This window comes from Chrysochloris asiatica, unplaced genomic scaffold, assembly GCF_000296735.1.
Source record: "Chrysochloris asiatica unplaced genomic scaffold, ChrAsi1.0 scaffold00023, whole genome shotgun sequence".
Lineage (NCBI taxonomy): Eukaryota > Metazoa > Chordata > Mammalia > Afrosoricida > Chrysochloridae > Chrysochloris > Chrysochloris asiatica.
The window spans coordinates 21,765,086-21,775,283 of record NW_006408541.1 but is presented as its reverse complement, the minus strand read 5'-3'; the positions used below and the strand labels follow the sequence as shown (position 1 = coordinate 21,775,283).

The 10,198-nt window shown below is 41.6% G+C and overlaps 1 protein-coding gene across 1 annotated transcript in view; it reads right to left on the bottom strand.

The window, feature by feature from the left end:
- Window positions 1-10,198, bottom strand: part of LOC102821630 (receptor-type tyrosine-protein phosphatase T-like) — a 1,273,932-nt gene that overhangs the window by 1,182,806 nt on the left and 80,928 nt on the right. The gene's annotated exons all lie outside the window — the stretch shown is intronic.

Below are 10,198 nucleotides of genomic sequence, written 5' to 3'. Positions count from 1 at the left end.
TCTCTTGCAGGCAGCATATTGAAGGGTCTTGTTTTCTTATCCATTCTGCCACTCTCTGTCTCTTCACTGGTGCATTCAATCCACTGACAGTCAAGGTAATTATTCATACGTATTAATCAACTGCTGCCATTATGTTAATTTTTGGGAAGTGCTGTTCATTCCTTTGTTCTGCATGCCTTCTTGTGCTGAATTTGTGGGTTTTTTGTGTTATTTCTTGTCAGTTTCTTCTTAGTTTTCATGTTTGTTTGTTCTGCTTGGAAGTTCATCCTCATGGTAAGTTGTGAAATATTAACTTTCTTTGGGGTTACCTTATAATCTATTAACTTTACTTTCCATTTAAGAGACTCTATTGTATCTTGGAATCTACCTGACATCCTCACCACCCGAATCTCTGTTGCTACGTTTATCCCTTCTTTGACATTGATACAATTTTGATCTTCAGTTGGCCTCCCAGCTCCTTTAAATTTGTTGTTGTAGCTTTGTTCTGTTCTGGACTTTGCCATCTGTCAACTGATTTCCAGGTGATGTTGCCACGCTTGTCAATCTCTGGTTGTTGTCTGTTCTTCTTGGTGTTCAGTCCAATGAACTACCTTTAGGATGTTTTGAAGTGTTAGACTGATTTTGGTAAAATCTTTTAGATTCTGTTTATCTTGGAATGTTTTGATTGAATCACTATTTGATTGATAGTTTGCTGGACAGACAATTCTTGTTGGCAATTTTTTTTTTCTTTTAGGCTTTTATATATGTCTCCCCATTGCCTTCTTGCCAGCATGGTTTGTTCTGAACAGTCAGAACTCAATCTGATTTGCTTGCCTTTACAAGTGACACTTCTCTTCTCCCTGGGCACTTTTAGGATTCTCTCTTTGTCTTTGATTTTGGAGAGCTTGATTATTATGTATTGGTGACTTTCCTTTGGGGGTCTATCCTTCCTGGGGTAAGTTCGGTTTCTTGAATGTTTATCTTCTCATCTTTCAAGATGTTAGGGAAATTTCTTCCAGAAGTTCTTCAACTATCTCCTCTGTGGACTTCTCTGATTCTTCCTGTTCTGGAATGCCAGTGATACTTAAGTTGTTCTTCTTCACGTTATCCAGCATGAATCTTAGACTCTCTTCAGATTTTTCTATCCTTTTTTGAGCCTGCTCTTACAGTATTGAGAGATTTGTCTTCCAACTCACTAGTTCTGTCTTCCATCTCTTCTATTCTTCTCCTTTCCCGTTTCACTGTATTGTCCATATCTGATTTTTTATTATTAATCATCTGGACCTCTTTTTGCAGGTTTTGAATTGTTTCCAATGCTGTAGTACCAATCTTGTTTGATGGCTCTTGTAGTACTTTCCTGACTTCGTCCTTGTTTTCCTCCACCCCTTTTGGAGCATTTAAATTTGTTTCCATATCATTCTTCTGAATTCTTTCTCAAGCAAATCCAAAACCTGTTCTTCCTCTTCTGGAGAGCCTTTGTCTATCTCCAGTGCATTTGTCTCAGTTACTCTTTTCTGGTTTTGGATATGTTTTGAGATCATTTGTTGTTTGGGATCTTTTGTTTGTCATTTCCAGTAGTTATGTTTTGTTTTTTTAAATGCTTAAATGGATGTTTGTTGTTGCATTATTAAGCTTACTGGGTGTCTTCTAGTGGATATGATCAGGAGATAGGCTTCCCTTTTTGCATATAATGTTTAGCAGCTGTTACTGGCTCTTGTCTCAATGGTGGAATATTATGGGGTATACTTGTAGCTTGGCTATATGTACACGATTGCTGTCTCTTCTTGGGTAACGTAGGGAGAAAAAGCTCCCACCTCCAGGAAAAATGTGTGATCAAAAGGCCCAAAAGTAGAAGCAATATAAAAGCAGAGGCAAGAACCTCCACTTTGAAACAAAAATAAAATTGTTTGTATGCACAATAAAAGCCTCGAGTAGTGGGTTGGGGTGTCTTCTCACTCAGGCCCCTCCCCTAGTCACCACCATAGAGGCATTCAGATAAATATTGAGAAGTTAGTGGGAGAAAGATTGTTTACTGTTTTTGTCTCTGAAGGTTAATTAAGTATCTGCGTGTGCACAGCGTAATTCTTGAAACAGTTGCATCTTTTTATGTTGGGGTTTTACAGATTGTTCCTATAATTTTTCTGTCAGGCCAAACCTGCTTTTTTTTGTTTCTGGGTTGCTTTTGTTGTTGTTATGTGCCGTGGAGTCAGTTCCGACTCATAGTGACCCTGTACATGGTTTTCAAGGCTGTAAATCTTTACGGGAGCAGAAAGCCTCATCTTTCTCCCATGGAACAGCTGGTAGTTTCAAACTGCTGACCTTGAAGTTGGTAGCCTGACTTGTATCCACTACGTTACCAGCATCCCACACAAGTCAACTTTAGGGCTGGGACCCACAGGCAGAAATCAAAAGCAGCAGCCAAAGGATTTGCCCTTTGGACCGATGGTGCTCTTTCTCTCTGTGTGTTGGGAAAGCGGTGGTCTCAACACTGGATTTGGGGGGGGTGGGGCACGCACATCCACCCACCTGAAGGCATCCAGGCTGGACAAGGCACTACAGGGAAGAGGAGGGGGGAAAATGTATAGAATCACTCTACATCTCCTTTTGCAAATGTTGCTTTGCTGCTTTCAGTGCAGGTTCCCTGTGCTGGTCTGTCTGTAGTCCGGCCTTCTGACTTCCCCTGGGCAGGATGGCAGCAGAGAGGGTCCCATGTCAATTTCTACAATGCAGTGTTTTCCTTTATATCATGATTTTTCCACTTGCAGTTGCAGGAAACTGATGCTCAGACCCGTATGTTAGATCCAGAGCTCTGGTGCAGTTTCGTGAGAGCCGTGTCTCTGGGTTTTCAGCCCCTCCCCCACAGAGCCTGTCCTACCTGACTCTGCTCTGCTGCCGCCAACTGGAAGTCCATCTGCGACACTTCTAAATCCTCACCTCAAGGGTCCCCAACCACACAGTGACAGGACAGATGGAGGAAACTTTTGCAAGCACCATCACCCGACACATGGCATGCACCCATCACAGGTATGGCACCTTGAAGCCATGGAACCAGAAAAAAATGACCCCATAACCATTCTACCACCACCCCTGTTACCCATGACTCCTCAGATAGAGAATTATGAGGATGTCTTACTGCTTAGAAAACAGCAAGGTAGTGAAAGCAATCACTAGGAAAAAAGCTTCTGAAATCACTAAGAAATATTCATTAGCATAGGCCTTGGAGAGATCCGATAAAGTTCGGAGCTTATCTCCAAGCCTGCTTGCTCCTTCACTGCCCAGAACAGCAGCTGGGCAAGGAATCACCTGCTTCTCAAGGAAGCAAATTAAATTAAATTAGATCATTTATACCAGCACCACCAACAGCAGCAGCACCTTCAATAAAATGAAGATCTTGAAATGAAAACAAGGAAATTATCTTCTAGAAACCTAATTCCATTCCATTGAGACCTTGTGTGGCAACTTGACATTCATACTCTGAGTGTATCGGGATGGGGGTGCAGCCGAGAACTGCGCCTTGAGGGTGTTATTGTTCTGGTCGAACAGAAATACATACCCGATAACATACTTGACATACAAATGGGCCACTTCAGTGAAAATGGTCATTGAAAACCTTTTCCAATAAAAGTATGTCATCCTGGATGTGTAAGAATGCATTCATAATTGTACAACACACTAAGGAAAGAACGCCAGGTCTTCCCAAAATGTAGTGGCTCCAGTATCATTTTATAGAAACCCCATCTCTAGAGTTGATGGAAATGAAAAAAGCAAAGAATACACTATTTATGCTGAAACTCAGAAAGCTCGCAAACTTCTAGCTATAAATCAAAATGAAAGAAGAAGACTCCTGGTCATACCTCCAGTGCTGTGTGGAGGGGGTGGGGGGGAAACAACAACAAAAAGTCCCACCAAAAACCAGTAGGGCAAATGGAAAATTTTGATGTTACCTCCCAAATGAAAGGGAATAAATTAGAAAGATGTTTTCACATAGACAAGATATGAACCATCCCACCTAGAGCTTGTTTTCTCCACTATGGATTAAAAACAACACAAAGCCCTCCCCACAAGTGTCTACCAGTAAAAAAAAAAAAAAAAAAAAAAAAAGTTATTTTATACAAGGGGCTTAAAAGGGCAAAGAAGAATCAATGAATGGGCCTACCAAAGTTGACCACAAAATCTTAGGAAACTGAAGGACCACTCACAAAAGTGGCTGTCTCATTTTTAATCAGCGGAGCAAAAAGATGTGTTAAGGGACTTCCCCAAGGAACAGGATCCATTGTCAACTCAGTAAGGCTGAGTCTGGTGTTAAGACTTTCACTACACAGAGACTGAGACAAGAGAAAAAATTCCCAGAGACTCTTTGGAAGCTCCCAGTGATTGCTGTTGCTGTTGTTAAGTGCCATTGAGTAAGTTCCAACTCATTGTGATCCTGTATAGGGTTTCCAAGGAGCAGCTGGTGGGTTTGAACTGCCAACACTGTGGTTCTCAGTCCAGTGCTGATCTTACACTTCACTCATAAGGGGAAGAGTTAAACAGTGCCCAGTTAACCTGAGAGTGTAGCTAAAAGAGTTCAATACCACAGATTTAGGGGAAATAACACCACCCGGCAACTGTCCCTATATATACAGTACTCAAGTAGTAAAGAGGAAAACCCAGCAGAAGATTTAAGAGCTTTGGTAGCGTAGTGGTTGCAAATCGGGCTGTGAACCTCAGGGTCAGCAGTTCGAAACTACCAGCTGTTCTGCGGGAGAAAGATGAGGCTTTCTGCTCCTGTAAAGATTTACAGCCTCGGAAAACCTGTATAGGGTCACTATGATTCAGAACCAACTCCATGGTAAATAACAACAACAAAGGTAGTTTACAGAAGCTCACTCCAGAAGAAGAGGTACTTACTCCAGGAAGCATACATAGAAAAGGGCCCTTTAATGCCAGGGAAATCAGAGAGAAAATGAACACTGAAGCAAACAATTAAGAGAAGAGAGGATGTGGCATTGCATCAAGATTGAGACTGCATCAGTTTCTAGATTGTTCAGGGAGATGTTGCCCCGTCTCCATACACCACGTCTGTAGTCCCTGAAAATGTGCCGGGAACATATGAAAAAACACTGATATACTATCAGAGCTGGAAGAACCCTCATCTAATCTCTCTCAATGATGAGACAATGCAACCAAGAGCATATATTTAGTAAGTGGCAAAGCTACAACTTAGAACACAGTTCTCCCCTGTGTATGCCAACAGGAAAGGAAAGGGAGGGAGAAGTGGCAGGGAAACAAGGAATGGGAGAGAGAATGAAAGATGGAAGCAGTGGCTGGGTTGCAATAGACCAAGCACTGAATTTAGAGTCAGGAGATCCACTTTGGATCAACGCGTAGCTTGAGCTCTTACTATGTTGTATGACTTTGGATAAGTCACTTTATTTCTCTAAGCTTAAGTTTCCCCATTTCTAAAGAGCGTGTATAGCTCAGTAGTAGAGCACATGCTTTGTGTATACAAGGTCCCTGGGCACATCTACTTAGTTTTTGGAGTCCTGGTTTGGTGCTGTGGATTAATGCACTGCACTACAAGGTAGGTTTTAACTGCAAGGTCGGTGGTTCAAGCTCACCAGCCACTCCTCAGAAACCCTATATAGGGTTACTATGAGTTGAAACTGACTTGACAGCGCTGAACAACAAAGAGAAAGGTTCTGCCCATTGTGGTTGATAGCTACACACTCTTTCCATTCAAATTCCAACCTGCCTCTGCCCACATCTCATCCAGGAGTTTCCTGATAGTGTGAAGTGTGTATAATAAATAAATCCTGGCTCCGTTTCTTCCTAGAGCTGGGATGATCTCAATGCATGTCTCCAACTTCTATTAATGTGCTTCCATTTCCATCCATCTCTCTCAGTGTACTTTTTTTCTCTTGTCTCTTCTTTTAACCTTTTTGCAAGCATCATCTTGTTCTGTCTGTTGGCTGTCAGCTTTTCTCTCCAAGCTTTTATAGAGTTGCCAGATCCTAGGCTATTTCTCCACTCTCAGCTCATAACTATTTTTCCCCCAAGCTCAGCAATTGCTGAGTGATATTTATGAAATCCTATTAGGATAATCTCCCTGTCTGTGTCTCCTCTCAGCTAGGATGTCTAGAAACTTCAGTCCTCTTCCTCCTGAACCACATAACATTATCCTTATTCACAAAATTTGCTTTGAACTTATGGAGTCTTGTAGTGCACAAGCAAAAGGCAAGCCGAATGGAGACTCAGTTCAGGCACCATTGCCTGCAGGAAACTTCTCTTCTCCATCTGAAGTGCTGCCCCACTTCCCAGCCCTAGAGAAGAATGACTGGACCCTCTCTCTCTCTTTGCTTTTTTTCATGTTCCTGTTTATCATCTGTCTCTCTCATCAGACTGTGAGCTCCATGAGGACAGAGATGGAGTTTATTGTCCGCAATTGTATGCCCAATGTCTGCTCAATACACTGTGTTGGATTCATGAATGAATCTTCTCCTCTTCCATAAAGTCAACTAAGAATGTGCCTACCTGTCTATTTATTAGGTCCTTTGGGGCAGGTTGGGGTATACTTTCCATAGTTAACCCTAGTTCCTGACACAGATGCTGTCCTCTTTGTGGTGGTGGTTAGAGTTAAGTGCATCATGTTGACTCAGACTTATATTGACCCTGGATAGAGTTTTCTAGCCTGTAAATCTTTAGAGAAACAGAAAGTCTCATTTCTTTTCTGTGGAGGCAGCTGGTGGCCTTAAATTGCCGACCTTGTGGTTTGCTGTCCAATGCTTATCCTAGCTAGTGACCGTGCTTCCTCGTAGGTAGTCAACATGAACCAGATGCTTGCTGACCCAATCTGAGCATCCATCCTCAGAGCTCGTTGTTGCTGTTAAGTGCCTTTGAGTTGGTTCTGACTCACAGTGACCCTATGGAGGGTTTCTGAGGCTGTACATCTCAAACTGCCTACCTTGCGGTTCGGAGTACGGTGCTTATCATATAGAGCCACCATCCTCAGAGCATCCCTGCTTAACTTGAGTAGTGGTTCAAATCTCGTTCTCCTTGCTCCTCCTTAAGCCAAAATGGCAAGAGAAGATACTCCAGGGGTGGGGCTGAGTGTGCGGGAGGAAGGTGGCAAAATGTGACAGCCCAAATTAATCAAGCATACACCTCATTCTCCAGTGTTTCCCACACCAGTCATCCCAAATGACCTTCCCTCATAGGCACCCTGAGAAACAATGGGCACCCTAGATAGAAAAACGGGCACTCTTAGGAGGTCAAGTGTCAGATCAGAGGTCACAAATCTAGAATTTTTTATCTTACACTAATTAGTGATTATTTCTAGTTCCAAACAAAATATCTCTAATCAAAGAATATGTGCATTTCATATATAAACCAGGTATTAAGCTGTCCTCCCTAGATAACACATTGCATCATGCCAGCAATGTGTTACTGCCCTCTTCCCAGAAGTCTCCCTTACATGGTGTATTTGTGTGATGGAGCATTAGTCTTTTATGTATTTCTAAGGTTTTTTTCATATCAGTCCTTTTGTTTGCATATGAGTATAGGTTGTTGTTGTTCTCTTCTTAAGTGCCATCGCATTGGTTCCAATCCATAGCAAACCTATATAGGGTTTTAAGGAACAGCTGGTGGGTTTGAACCACCAACTTTGCTATTAGTAATCCAGTGCTTATCCATCCCATACGGTTGTTGTTGCTAAGTGCCTTTTAGGCAGTTTCAACTCATAGAGACCCTGTATAGGGTTTCCAAGGAGTAGCTGGTGAGTTTGAACCGCTGACACTGTGGTGCAGTGCTTCATCCCACAGCTTCACGCCAGGACTCTGATGCTGCTGTTAGGCACCATCAAGTCCATTCCAGCTCAGAGTGATCCCATGTAGCCCAGAGGAACTGCTTCATAGGGTTTTCTAGGCTTTAATCTTTATAGGGACAGATCACCACATCTTTCTCCCTTGGAGCTATTGGATTCAAACAACCAATCTCTTTGCTTACCAGCCAAGCAACAGCACACCTCCAGGGCTCCCGTGTGTGTGTGAAGGGACAAATACATTTTTCTTTATTGCTTCTACATTAAATGATATCATCAGAAAACTCTGCCCGTTCCCAAGGAGTATTTATATATCACTTATGCACTACAGGTCTTGAATAATTTCACAATTGTACATATAACTGTTTAAAGTACTGGAATAGATCTTGTTGTACAGGGTCTACTACACTTCACCCACACCTGCTTCTGGTGGTTGGTCACTACAATTTCACCTGGCTTTATCTTACTAAGTTGAAACGTTAAGTTTATGTTCTATCACACACATTTCTTTGGAAATTTAGTTTGTCTCTTTTTGGATTGGCAACACAATTTGAATCATGTTAGTTCCAGAATATGTTTCTAAAACTTGGAAGAAGTCCTCCCCATCATTTTCTTTGAGCCTTTGTTTTCTTATCTATGCCCATTTATTTCTCCAGCTAAATGTTTTATTTTTTTTTCACATTTTGTTTGGATTTTTCATGTTATTTGTACTGCACACCTTAAATTAAATTGACAACTGTAAACTATCAAGTCTTCCCATCCAGGAATGAGATCAATTTATGAACATATTCTTTGCTCCATTTTGCTTTATATCTGCCTCCAGAATGTGCTATATATTTCTGCTAGAGTCCATCCTTCAGCGTTTTCTATTTTGGGTTGCTTTTGTAGAATGGATCCTTTCATATTATGCTTTCTAATTGGTTATTCCAAGGACATGAGAAAATATTGATTTTTGTATGTTTACTCCTGATGTGGCTCTGTACGATAAGCACTTGACTGCAAGGTTGGTTTGAACCACAAGATCAGTGGTTCAAGCTCACTAGTTGCTCCTTGGAAACCCTATATAGGGTCCCTATGAGTTGGAACCGACTTGATGGAATGTAGCAAGTCCTTAACTAGCCACCTTTGTGACACTGAGGGGACATTTAATCATTCATTCATACATGTGTGTGCCTAAGTGAAAACCACTGAGAATAGAAAAAAAAAAGGCCCAAAAAAAACAGAGAGAATGAGCTCCCTGCCCTCATGTGATTCTTTGAAAAAACAATTTGATAACACCAAGATCATGATAATGTTGTTGTTGTTATGTGCCATGGAGTCGGTTCCAATTCATAGCGACCCTGTACAGGGTTTCTGAGGCTGTAAATCTTTACAGGAGCAGAAAGCTTCATCTTTCTCCTGTGCAACCGCTAGTAGTTTCGAACTATTGACCGTGAGATTAGCAGCCCAATTCGTAACCACTACACTACCAGAGCTCCTTAAGATCATGATAGGTGCAAGGAAAGAAGCAAATAGCATGTCACTGATGGATAAGTAGGGGGCATATTTAGAAAAGCATGTCAGATCATTTTCAGCATCGAAGATGATATTTAGCTGGAGAAAGATCTGGGCAGAGCCTTCTGGCCAGAGAAAACAACCAGGGCCCAGGCCTTGAAGAAGGAAAAGAGACAGGTGTGGTTCAAGAACCAACAGAAGAAATATCACAAGTAAGGAGGAGGATATGAACCAAAAAGTAGGTAGGGCTTAGATCAGCAGGGTCCAATAGAACCACATAACTTTAAATATTTACTATGTTAAATGAAAAAGGTAACATTGATTTTAATATATTTTAATCCAAAAGATCCCAAATTCTATCATTTTAACAATTAAGCAACATACACAAATTAGCTGACATATTTTTACACTCTTTTCTTTACACTAAGACTTTGAGATCTGGTGTACAGTCTACAATTAGAACACATCTCTTGTTTGTTGTTGTTAGGTGTCATCCAGTCGGTAACAACCCATAGCGACCTTATGCACAGCAGAATGAAACACTGCCTGATCCTGAGCCAACCTCACTACTGTTGCCACACTTTAGTCTATCGATGTTGCCACTTGGCCAATCTATCTTGTTGGGGGTCTTCCTCTTTTTCTATGACCCTCTACCTTACCAAATATGATATCCTTCTCCAATGAATGGTCCCTCCTGACAATACGTCTGAAGTATGAGAGACAAAGTCTGGCCATCTTGGCCTCCAAGGAGCACTCTGGCTGCGCTTCTTCCAACATGGATCTGTTGGTTCTTTTGGCAGACCATGGCACTTTCAATATTCTCCTCTAATATCATAACTCAAAAGCATCAATTCTTCTATGATCTTCCTTATTCACTGTCCAGCTTTCACATGCATATGAGGTTATTGAAAATACCATGGCTTGGGT